The following is a 13395-nucleotide window of genomic DNA, read 5'->3' as shown; positions in this document are numbered from 1 at the left end:
TTGGAAAATAAAGATTAATTCCTTGGTCACATGTATATGTGAGTCAAGTGAAGGACTAAGGGATCAAGTACACATTCTTGCGCACTGATGAAGTCCATCACAGAAGATCGATAAGACTATTCATCATGATTTACTAATGCTTAGTAAATATGGTTATACTTACAAGTTTAAGTATAATTCTGATGCATTGGAAAAGTTTCGATGTATGGCAGAACGAACGAGAATAATCAAATTAGGCAGAAGGATAAAAGTTTCTCAAATCTGAAAAGATGGGAGAGTACTTTAGTATCAGGTTTTGTGATCATCTTAATGATTTAGAAATCATATCACAATTAGTCCTCTAAGGAAATCTTGAATTGTTGGAATGGATAAATCAAAACGAAGTTTGTATGTGAAGGTTACAATTTTTATAAGTTTGGAGGATTTTATAAATTTTGTGGTGTGACTATCAAGTTCCACAGTGTGACACATTTAATGTACATACTTCACCGGCCCGAGATATTATGCAAGAAAGTTCGAATAAGATGAGTCGGAGGTTGTATATTTCCCCTCTAGTGGTTATGACGTGAATGCTGGTTTTCCAGCCTATAAATAGAAGCCTCAAACCTCTTCCATTCTTATACCTCATCAAACCTCTATCACTCTCTTTTTTTCTCTCTTTCTCTCTCTCTCTCTATCTCTCTCTCTCTCTCTGTTCATCTCTCCTTCTCAGTCCATCATGATTCGATTTCCCATTTTATAGTATCATTGGCGAAGCAATGGAGGTTTTGAGAGAGTCCTTGAGAGGAGGATTAACGGTCAAAGATATGGTCGTTGTTTTCCGAGCATGTCGTCAATCAAGTAAGTTACACTTTCACTTAATTATAACTTGATAAAGAGTTTACCCATTTTCGTTTTTATGAACTTGTGTGTTAGATTAACCATTAATCCCAATTATTATACTGATTGATCTACTTATAGGAGTGGTGTCTAGGATAGACATGTTGGCCTGGTTGTTAGATTTGAAAAAGTCTATATGCTGAAATAATCCTTCAACCTGACTGTCTTGACTGGCTAATACTTATTTGATAGTCATTTTAGTATTTATGGGATTGGAGAAGGATCTAGATACTAATTATACAATTTCCATACTTGTTGATCATTTATAGTATTATATGTTAATGTCCATTTGGTGCGCCTCCTAACCAGTTGGATAGCTGATAGTATTTTGAGTAATTGTTCAGGTGAGTTTTTTTTCACTCTACTATATGTTATAGTATGTATCCTCTATATGTTAGGATGTACATATATCGTCGAATGTTTTTAAGCAACTAGATAATCTTTGTCGATTGGTTGTTATTGTTAAATTGTTTTTTTTATTTGTTTTGTCATGTTGTGAGTTGAGGGAAGTCCAACTATGGGCTGAAGGACAAGATACTCAGGGTAGACTATCATTATGCTGAAGGCCAAGGTTTGGACCAACTTTAAGTTGAAGGCCAAAGGGGCGGACCAGTTTCACGCTGAAGGATAAGGGGGTGGACCAACTTTATGTTGAAGGCGATTATTTGTATATGTAGACTAGAATAGTCTTTTGTATCTTTGGCTGTTTGCTTGTATGGTTTGTTCATATGTATGTATGAGGAGTTGACGGCAGAATGATGACACTTCGCAAGCCTATATAATTGTGTTGACAATGGAACAATGATAGGTCATTAGTCTAGATACAGATGTTATCGGTGGAATGGCGAAAGGCCAATGAGTCATTGTTTGTATACATTATATATATATGTATTATGATATATGGTATTTTGGGGAGATCACTAAGTTTTGGTTTATAACTGTTGATTAAATGATTTCATATGGGAAGTGAAAGGCTTCACTTTACAAACACAACAACATCATGTTTTGAGATTTTCACATGTTCCATTTTATACTTTGATTTGAATAGTTGGGTTTTTATTATCAAAAAAACGGTTTTCTTCATGAATAAATGAATGTTTGAATGAATACTATATTTCTAAAAATAAAGATCAATTGGTTTGGAAAATGAGACGTTACAAACATACACTTTTTTTTTTATATTTTATTCCTACTACATATAACCTCATCAATGGTTTTAAATAATATTTCAGTCATTAAATATAATTATTATAAGATTTTTGCATAAGTAACATTTTTGTATCACTTAATAACACATACAACACTTTCGAACATCAATTGAATTTTCATACATATTCATCTTTCTTTACTGATAGTTTTGATTTATCAATTATAAGCACATATATCATGATCAAACATGAATTACATCAACGGTATACCTTTTGAATCCATTTGGTATTGTTTACAATTTGTCCCTATTTTGGTACTTCACAAGTGTTACCCTTTTTTCAACAACTTCCTTGATTCAAAATCATTACAATTTATTTATTCTAATATATTAAAATTTAAAATTTAAGAAGGCTACAATACCCTATACAATAAACATGATTAATCCATCCTCCATACGTGTTTCCAACTCCCTCATAATGTGTTAATACATGTCGCTCTTTATATCACTATTAAGATGAAATTCAATATCTATAAGGATCACACCACTTGAGTCTTGGCCTAATTTGATGGTCAGCCTAGTAAGATTTCCTTTGGAAATTCAATAGTTCTGGTAGCAAGTTGTGCCAAAGTAGTGGCTTGAAAATATGAAATGTATGAAAGCGATATATCCTTTCTAAGGGACCAAGAGATATATATGAGGATATCCTATGGGTTTGAGTTAATGCAAAATTATCATCATTATAAGAGGATAAATACTTTAGATTTTCGCATCTACATGTGAATTTTTAAGATACCCTTCTATTGGGTGGATGATGGATACCTTCGATTTCTATTTATGTGATACGGGGGCCTATTATGACCCATAGATTTTTAGGAGACTACAGTGTGTGATACAGTGTAGTTTTTGGCATCTAGTATTCAAACAATATATAATTTTATCTTTTCTCATCTCTTGGGAGAAGCAATCTCCACTTTTTTCTTTTTTCAACTTATGTACTTTATTCTTTTTCAACTTCTGCTTCTTGTTGTTTCTTTCTCTCCAGTCCGCTTAGATATCTTATCTAATATCCCAGTTGTGGATTAGGTAGGTTGTTTTGGATCTGAGACAACCATACCTACTATATAATATGCTAGGTTGGGTGATGAAATGTTAACCAAGAATAACATAGCCCCATGTAATATTCAAACTTTACCAAATTTTAATTGATCAACAGGTATTGAATATAATATGAGTTCTTTTAAGACAAATATTTTAGAGTTTTCTCTTAAGGTAACTCCGACCACAACATAAACCTTCCGAAATCATAAAACTAAAATTTAGTGGAAGGTATTTCATTCTTTTATGTTTTAAGGTACTCATTGAAGTCATCATATAGGATAGTTTCGTATTCTATCAGACTACATGTGTATACTCCCTAAATCAATTTGATCCATTGGATGATGAAAGTGCCAATCTCACCACTTTTTCCTGAAATTCAATGAACCTTAAGTTGCACAAAAATACGGAAATACTCTAATTAGACCTAATATGACAATTAATGTAGTGCCATTTATAGGCACCCACAATGGTGAGTTTAATGAGGTGACATGTTTAGTAGATTTAATGGATAAAACTCTGCTATTGTGAGATGCCATATTAGCATTCCATGGATTTGGAGTTCAGTGGCCGCTAATCTCTTTAATGGGAACAAAGGAAAGTTTCTAATTCTTAAATAAGTATTACAAATTAGCTTTTGTAACGTTCCATTGAACTTTATAAACTTCATGCACTGTAAGGAAAACTGAAAGAATTATATGGAGTGTACAATGATGATATGGTAATCCATTGAACTCTATGGGGCTCAATCAATTTTAGATGTCTTTATGGTGGTATGTAATGTACGGAAGGGAATTAAACCAAAATATATCTCCATATTTATTCCTCCAAGTAGAAAAGAACCACCGTTTCTTGATCGAAAGATTAAAACTCCTCATGAAAGAACCATTACCCACTGACACAACTTGAACCTAAACCAACAGAACCTAAAAGGCAACAACTACCAAGTCTTCAACATCAAAGAAGTTAAACCCTCTGTAGAAAAATATTGATTCAATACTAAAAGCAAAACCAACCAATGTTGCTGAATCATCAATTAAACTAACAAAACCAGTTGACACAAGATCCAACTATCATAGAAAAAATTTCTCATTCAGCTTCAAAGTTAAACATGACACTTGATCATCCAATAGATTGGAATAAAATTCAAAAGTATAATATTAAGATCAAAACAAATAATTATTATTAAAAGAAGAAAATGAGGTATATTTAAAATTATCTACTATAAGATTCCTTTTTTGACTTTGTCAGGTATCATTGAAGTGGTTGATTCCAAGGAGATAACATTTGAAAATAGTTTATTTTTTTACAAATAAAGGTTAAGACGAAAAAGGATCCATACAAAACTTATGTAACATCGTAAAAATTAAAACAATTTTTCACATTTTCAAAACACATTTTCCATACACATTTATTAATAAAATCTCATTGTATCATATCTTTGTTCCACAAGCCATTTCCCAAGATCGAAATACATAAAATCCCATGTGTGTGTACGAATCATGCCGGCGCCTTCCCGCGATCATCACTGGTACCTGAAACACATAACACATAACACTGTAAGCATAAAGCTTAGTCAGTTCCCTAAAATACCACTCTAACATATATATTAGCCACTCAAGGCTATAGCTCTACTGACCCTCTGGTCAGTGTGTCTCAGTGGGACCCTCCAGTCCCAAGTCTCTGTGGGCTTTCTAGCCCTAACTCTATAGACCCACTAGTCCTATCTCTGGAAACTCTGAAACATGCATATCACATATCACAATAACACACATAAATATTATACAAATACATTGGCACATAACTTAACAATATACTAGCACATAACTTTGTTACCACTCTAGGTAAGTATAGTGAGAAGACTCACCTCGGATGTCTCGGTAAATCTCCGACTCGGTGGAAATATGGTCTAGCCTCCGCCTAATCACATAAAGTAAAATACTCTCATAATTATAAGTCTCAAGACTAGACTCAACCCTTTCTTGACACAAAGACCCCATTGTTGACCAAACCATCAAGGTCAACAAAGTCAACGGTCAGACTTTGACCCGACTCGCCGAGTGCACTTGGGTGACTCAACGAGTCTACGCATGTCCACTATCCCTCTGGTCTCGCATGAAACATCGAGTCTTTCCCCTGCTCGACGGGTTACACCTGTCATGAATCGCGAGGCCACCCCGACTCAACTCACCGAATCCCATTATGAACTCGGCGAGTTCCGCCTTGAACTCCAGTCCTCTAATTCCCTCTGACTCACTGAGTCATTCCCCCAACTCGGCAAGTACTCACTGAGTGAACTATGGGGAAACCCTAACCCTACTCGCCGAGTCTGCTCTTGGTACTCGGCGAGTTCATGCCATGCTCGAGCTCAAATGACCTCCTGAGGTCAGATCCGTTACTCTAACTCATAGACCTGGCCTCCTTAAGCAATATAAATACGTAAAGTTTGGATCTTGATGGCCATGCAAAGACCCAATGGCTCTATTTGAAGAAATGGTCTCATAAAGATCAAGGGGCTTAGGTCTCTGGACCTCTTTGGATCTAAATTCGCATCCTCAACACAAGAAGGGACCAATTGCACTAATAATCTCACTCTAAATGGGCTAGAAACCCTAACTCTCAAGGATTAACACCCAAAACTAAAGAAGGATCGAATATATACCTCAATATGCAGTTCTTAGGCTCTAAAATCCACAGAATAGCACCTTTTTCAGCTTCCTCTTGCCTTGGTCACCTTCTTCTTGCAAAAACACCCGCCCAAGGATCAAAAATGGCCTCTCCTCTCTCACAAACGCTCTAGATCGCTTAGGGTTTCAATCAGGGGTCTGGTCGCCACAATTGGTGGCTATAAGCGCCTTTAAATAGGCCTCAAACCCAGGCGATTAGGGTTTCATTAAACAGCGTGGACTTGCCGAGTCCAGTCATTAACTCGGATGGAAAATCGCGACACTACTCGGCGAGTCTAAGCGTCAACTCGCCGAGTCCCTCCCAAAATCTCCAAAAATAAATGAATAAGTAATGTACCTGGAGATCCGGATGTTAAAATTCTCCCCCACTAGAATCAGTCTCCGGTGTCAAACTCGCTTTCAACAAATAAATTTGGATACTGCTCGCGCATCTCCAACTCCGGCTCCCATGTCATCTCAGAATGCTTCCGATGTTGCCACTAGACCTGAACCAATGGCACCTCCTTCTTTCTCAAAGTCTAGATCCTTCTATCTCGAATCGCGATTGACCTGTCAACATAGTTCAAGCTCGCATCCACCTAAATGTCCTTTAATGGAACCACTTCCGACTCATTAGCGATGCACTTCCTCAGCTGAGACACATGGAAGGTATCGTGAATCTGACTCAACTCCGCAGGTAGCTCCAAACGGTACGCTACCCTACCCACCCTGGCGATCACCCTGAAAGGACCAATATACTAAGGCCCCAACTTGCCTATCTTCCTGAATCAGATCACTCTTTTCCAAGAAGATACCTTCAGGAGTACGAAGTCACCAACTTGGAACTCGAGCTCTGAGCGACGCCTGTCTGCGTAGCTCTTCTGACGACTCTGAGTTGTTAGTAACGTCTGCCGTACCTACTGAATCTGCTCAGTCGTCTGAAGTACTATCTCTCTACTACCCATCACAAGCTGACCGACCTCACCCCAGCAAATGGGAGTCCGACACCTCCTCCCATACAACAACTCAAAGGGTGGCATACCGATGCTTGAATGATGGTTGTGGTTATAGGAAAACTCAGCCAAATGCAAAAATGTGTCCCAACTCCCTCCGAAGTCCAGAACACATGTCCGAAGTATGTCCTTGAGCGTCTGAATCATTCGCTCGCTCTGCCCGTCGGTCTGTGGGTGGTATGTGGTGCTAAAATGCAGCCTCGTACCCAACTCGTCATGAAACTTCTTCCTGAACCTGGAAGTGAAACGCACATTTCGATCTGAGACAATCGAGATCGGCACTCCATGCCGTGATACCACCTCTTTCACGTACAACTCTGCCAACCTCTAAGCGGAAGAGATCTCACTAATAGTAAGGAAATGAGCTCTCTTCGTCAACCTGTCCACAATCACCCAAATTGCATCGACGCCCCTAGCAGTCCTCGAAAATTTGGTGATAAAATCCATGGTGATATGTTCTACCTTCCACTCGGGAACCTCCAACGGCTGCAACTTACCATGCGGTCTCTGGTGCTCGGCCTTAACCCTGCGACAGGTCAAACACCTCTCAACGAACCATGCAACATCCCTCTTCATACAGGGCCACCAATACTCTTTCTTCAGGTCCAAATACATCTTAGTGGCCCCAGGATGGATCGAAAACTTTGATCTATGAGCCTCCTCCATCAAGATGGTACACGTTCTTCCCACAAACGACACCCAAATCCGACCCTGAAAGGTCATAAGCCCTCGACTATCGGTGACGAATTCCGATACCTGCTCGATAACCCGCTCCCTCTTACGGTTCTATGGTCTCACGGCCTCAGCCTGGGCCCCTCGAATGGCGTCAAATACTAGGGTCATCACTGTTAGCCTCATACAAACATCTCGTATCGGGGCGCCCTCCGCCCTACGACTCAGGGCATCGGCTACAACGTTAGCCTTGACCGGGTGGTACAGGATCTCACAATCGTAATCCTTCACCACATCCAACCATCTCCTCTGTCGCATGTTCAGGTTGGGCTGATCCATTAAATACTCTAGGCTCTTGTGGTCCGTGTATATGGTACACCGAACCCCATACAGATAGTGACGCCAGACCTTTAGGGCGAACACCACTGCCCCCAACTCCAGATCGTGAGGGGGATACCTCATCTCATGAGGCTTCAGCTGCCTCGATGCGTATGCTATCACATGCCCTCTCTGCATCAGCACCGCTCCTAGTCCCGATATCGACGCGTCACAATACACTACAAAGTCCTCCATCCCCTCCAGAAGGGCTAACACCGGGGCTTCGCACAGTCTCTGGCGAAGTGTCTCGAAGGAGGCCTGCTGCTCTGGGCCCCATGAAAAAGCAACACCCTTTCGGGTCAACTTGGTGAGTGGCACAACGATCTTGGAGAAATACCTGATAAATCTCCGGTAATAGCTTGCCAATCCTAACAAACTCCTGATCTCGGTGGGGGATCTCGGCACCTCCCAACTCATCACTGCCTCAATCTTGGCCGGATTGACCAATATCCTATTCTCGTTAACGAGGTGCCCAAGGAATTGGACCTCTCGTAACCATAAATCACACTTGGAGAATTTGGTGTCAAGCCTCTCCGATCTCAAAACTCCAAGGATCTTCCTCAAATGCTCCTCATGCTGCTCTCTGGATTTCGAATACACCAATATATCGTCGATGAACATGATCACCGAGCAGTCCAACATCGGCCTGCACACTCTGTTCATGAGATCCATGAACGCCGTCGGTGCATTGGTGAGCCCGAAAGGCATCACCACGAACTCGTAATGTCTGTAACGAGTCCTGAATGCTGTCTTCTGGATATCCTCATCTCGTACCCTCATCTGGTGATATCCAGACCTCAAGTCAATCTTGGAGAACCAAGATGCTCCCTGCAACTGATCGAATAAATCATCGATCCTTGGCAACGGGTAACGATTCTTGATCGTCAACTTGTTTAACTCTCGGTAATCAATGCACATCCGGTATGAACCATCCTTTTTCTTGACAAAGAGGATAGGCGCTCCCCACGGAGAACTGATCAGCCGAATAAACCCCTTCCCTAGCAGCTCCTGAAGATGCGAGGATAACTCCTGCATCTCTGGAGGTGCAAGGCGATAGGGCGCCTTGGCGATAGGTGCCGGCCCTGGAACCAAATTGATACGAAACTCTACCTGCCTCTCAAGAGGCACGCCCGACAACTCCTCCGGGAAAACGTCCGGGAACTCACGCACTATCGGAACCTCATCAATTGCCCTGGGCCTCCCTGAATCAACCCTTGCAACTGTGGACACTCTGCCTTCCTGTGTCCGGTCTGGTTGCAGTGAAAGCATACTGCAAACCCCTTGGGGGCAATCCTTGGCCATATGCCCCTCCTTGCCACATTTGTAGCAAGACCCCGCTCTGCACACCCCATTGTGGCTCTTGCTGCACTTGCTACAAGTGCGGCCCTTCTGACTCCCAGATCTCGAATCAGCGGGCTTGGCCCGCTTGGCTGCCGGCTGAGACTGCGCCGGTCGCCGATCCCTCCCCTGAGACTCAGCTTCCTCCTTAGCCTGGGTCTCCAGCTCTATATCCCTCTTCCGGGCATTTGCTTAAAGCTCAACAAATGTCTGGTACATCGAGTTCGCCACGAACTCCCGTATATTCCTCCTCAAAATGCTCAGATATCGGGTCATACGTGCCTGCTCGGAGGACACGTGCTCTGGGCAGAACATCGCCCGCTCATGGAACATCCTAGTAATCATTGTGACAGACTCAGTACCCTGCGTGAGGGTCAGAAACTCCTGGGCCAAACGCTCCCTCTCCACATGGGGAACGCACTTATATCAGGACATAGCAGTGAACCTCTCCCAAGCCACTGCAACAAGCTCAGCAGGCGAATAATGCGCCGTTACAAACTTCCACCAGTCCTTCGCTCCCAAGCGAAGCTGGTTCAACGCGAACCGGACTCTCCAATGCTCTGGAGATGAGCCAGTGAAGAAACACCCCTCGATGTTTGAAATCCACCTCATCGCTGCAATCGGGTCCTGGGTCCCATCAAACTCAGGTGGTTTTGTGTTACTGAACTCTCGGAAAAGCAACACATCACCACCCTGCGGTCTAGCCGCAACTACAACTGCAGTGGCCGGAACAACAACATCATCAGAAAGAGCAGCGTATCTCTCGTCAAATTTCTTTATCAGTGTGGTCTTGACAGACCCGAACATCTCTGGAATCTCAGCGTGGATGGCAGCAACCACCTTATCATGAATCATCTGGCGGAGCTCCTCGTCGCTCATACCCCCCCACTAGTCCCTGGTCTGTGGCGTGTCCCCACCATGATGCCTCTCTGAAATACAACACAAGATATCAGAGACTCGCTCAGGTGTACACACACTCGATATCCCAATCCTACTTGATCTCTGGTACCATAAGGATTGGGTTGCGCACTGACCTGGTGCCTTCGGTAGTACGGGCCCAATACTACCGACCACACCGCATCAACATTCATCCCAAGTCCTCCTCCCAGAGTCCCAAATTCCAAGCACTCTACTCTCTTAAATCATATGCTACTCACTAGCTGATCTCTCATAAGCTCCTCGCTGCTATCTAAACACTCTCAAGCATCCCTAGCAGCAAATCTCCTAGACTAAGGCATCATATATCAGGCCACTCTAGTCCTAATAAGGATACCTAGTCTACTCTAGCATGCATAATATAGCTCATCATATAACATAACACAATATATCTCGTAACACTTGTTACAAGGGTATTTTCAGAAATCACCGTTCGGGCGCTGGCTGATCGTACACACGACTCTGCTCTTTTTGTCTCAAAACTCTTTTTACTCTTTTAAAATTGTTTTGTTATCAAAATTTTTTCCCAAATCCTCATTTTCAGTTCCGATACGCCCAAAGATGCATCCGAATCCCTCAAACCAAGGCTCTGATACCAACTTGTAACACCGTAAAAATTAAAACAAATTTTCACATTTTCAAAACACATTTTCCATACACATTTATTAATAAAATCTCATTGTATCATATCTTTGTTCCACAAAACATTTCCCAAGATCGAAATACATAAAATCCCATGTGTGTACGAAACATGCCGGCGCCTTCCCGCGATCATCACTGGTACCTGAAACACATAACACTATAAGCATAAAGCTTAGTGAGTTCCCCAAAATACCACTCTAACACATATATTAGCCACTCAAGGCTATAGCTCTGCTGACCCTGTGAGACCCTCCAGTCCCAACTCTCTGTGGGCTTTCTAGCCCTAACTCTATGGACCCACTGGTCCTATCTCTGTAAACTCTGAATCATGCATATCACATATCACAATAACACACATAAATAGCATACAAATACACTGGCACATAACTCAGCAGTATACTAGCACATAACTCTGTTACCACTCTAGGTAAGTATAGTGAGAAGACTCATCTCGGATGTCTCGGTAAATCTCCGACTCGGTGGAAATATGGTCTAGCCTCCGCCTAATCACATAAAGTAAAATACTCTCATAATTATAAGTCTCAAGACTAGACTCAACCCTTTCTTGACACAAAGACCCCATTGTTGACCAAACCTTCAAAGTCAACAAAGTCAACGGTCAGACTTTGACCCGACTCGCCGAGTGCACTTGGGTGACTCAGCGAGTCTACGCATGTCCACTATCCCTCTGGTCTCGCGTGTCACATCGAGTCTTTCCCCTGCTCGACGGGTTACACCTGTCATGAATCGCGGGGCCACCCGACTCAACTCACCGAGTCCCATTATGAACTCGGCGAGTTCCGCCTTGAACTCCAGTCCTCTAATTCCCTCTGACTCACTGAGTCATTCCCCCAACTCGGCATGTACTCACTGAGTGAACTATGGGGAAACCCTAACCCTACTCGCCAAGTCTGCTCTTGGTACTCGCCGAGTACATGCCATGCTCGAGCTCAAATGACCTTCTGAGGTCAGATCCGTTCCTCTAACTTATAGATCTGGCCTCCTTAAGCAATATAAACACGTAAAGTTTGGATCTTGATGCCCATGCAAAGACCCAATGGCTCTATTTGAAGAAATGACCTCAATATGTCACCCTAAGCCCATATTACCCAATGACACCTCATAAAGATCAAGGGGCTTAGGTCTCTGGACCTCTTTGGATCCAGATCCACAACCTCAACACAAGAAGGGACCAATTGCACTAACAATCACACTCTAAATGGGCTAGAAACCCTAACTCTCAAGGATTAACACCCAAAACTGAAGAAGGATCGAATATATACCTCAATATGAAGTTCTTAGGCTCTAAAATCCAAAGAATAGCACCTTCATCAGCTTCCTCTTGCCTTGGTCACCTTCTTCTTGCAAAAACACCCACCCAAGGATCAAAAATGGCCTCTCCTCTCTCACAAACGCTCTAGATCGCTAAGGGTTTCACTCAGGGGTCTGGCAGCTGCAATTGGTGGCTATAAGCCCCTTTAAATAGGCCTCAAACCCTGCGGATTAGGGTTTCATTAAACAGTGTGGACTCGCCGAGTCCACTAGTCGACTCGCCAAGTCCGGTCATTAACCCGGATGGAAAATCGCGACACTACTCGGCGAGTCTAAGCGTCAACTCGCCGAGTCCCTCCCAAAATCTCCAAAAATAAATGAATAAGTAATGTACCTGGAAATCCATATGTTACAACTTAATAGATGTTAAATTTACTTACTTCAATCCTAAAGATTGGGTATTTGTGGTAGATTTCTTCTAACTCAATATGGATAAAAAGTCTGGGAGAATTGAAAGAGCTCTTTATGGAAGATTGAAGTGTTAAGAAAAATCAATTTAATATGTAATCTGAGTTAATTTAAACATAATGATGTAAATATAATCCTGTTTTATCTCATATTTGTTGGGTTTTGAGCATAACAACAATTCCTATGTGTGCATGCAACCCTAATGCTTTGGATCTAGGTTTTCTCTAGTTGAACATGCAAACTTGAACACAAAAGCAAAAAAACTAGTTAGTAACTACTATTTTTGAAATCTATATAAAGTTAGGGTTTAGTTAAACACCTTGATTGTTATATTGTAATAACAATGATTCCCTTGTAGATCTTGAAGCTTAAGAGCTTAGTGTCACAAGTGTAACACCTCTAATGGCTCACAAACACACAATGTAAGAGAATGATATGAGAAAGGAGGAAGGGATCAATTTTTTGGTTCTTGCTTCTTCTAAAGTGTGGCCGAAATTATTAGGGTTTAGGACCCTTTATATAGTGCACCAAGGATGCTATGGATAACCCTATTCTCAAATATGGTAATTATCCACCTCCTTTGATTATCCATATATGATAAGATATTTTAGAAATTCTAGAATAATCTTACATATACCATGCAATTTCATCCGACACCTTCCCTAGGTAAGTTCTGGACCCTTTTTCTTAACTTTTAAACAATTGCACTTTTAGCCCCTGCACTTTTAATTAATTCCGTTAATTCCAAAATTAATTCCCAATTAATTTATGATTAAATGTTAATTAACAATATGATTAATAATTAATGTATTATTTCCATAACATATTAATAAATAATTTATTCTAATTTATTAATCAAATTAATAAATTCTTCCTCTTCCTCAAT

Source organism: Lactuca sativa, chromosome 3 (assembly GCF_002870075.4).
Source record: "Lactuca sativa cultivar Salinas chromosome 3, Lsat_Salinas_v11, whole genome shotgun sequence".
Lineage (NCBI taxonomy): Eukaryota > Viridiplantae > Streptophyta > Magnoliopsida > Asterales > Asteraceae > Lactuca > Lactuca sativa.
Note: the sequence above shows the minus strand (reverse complement) of the source record.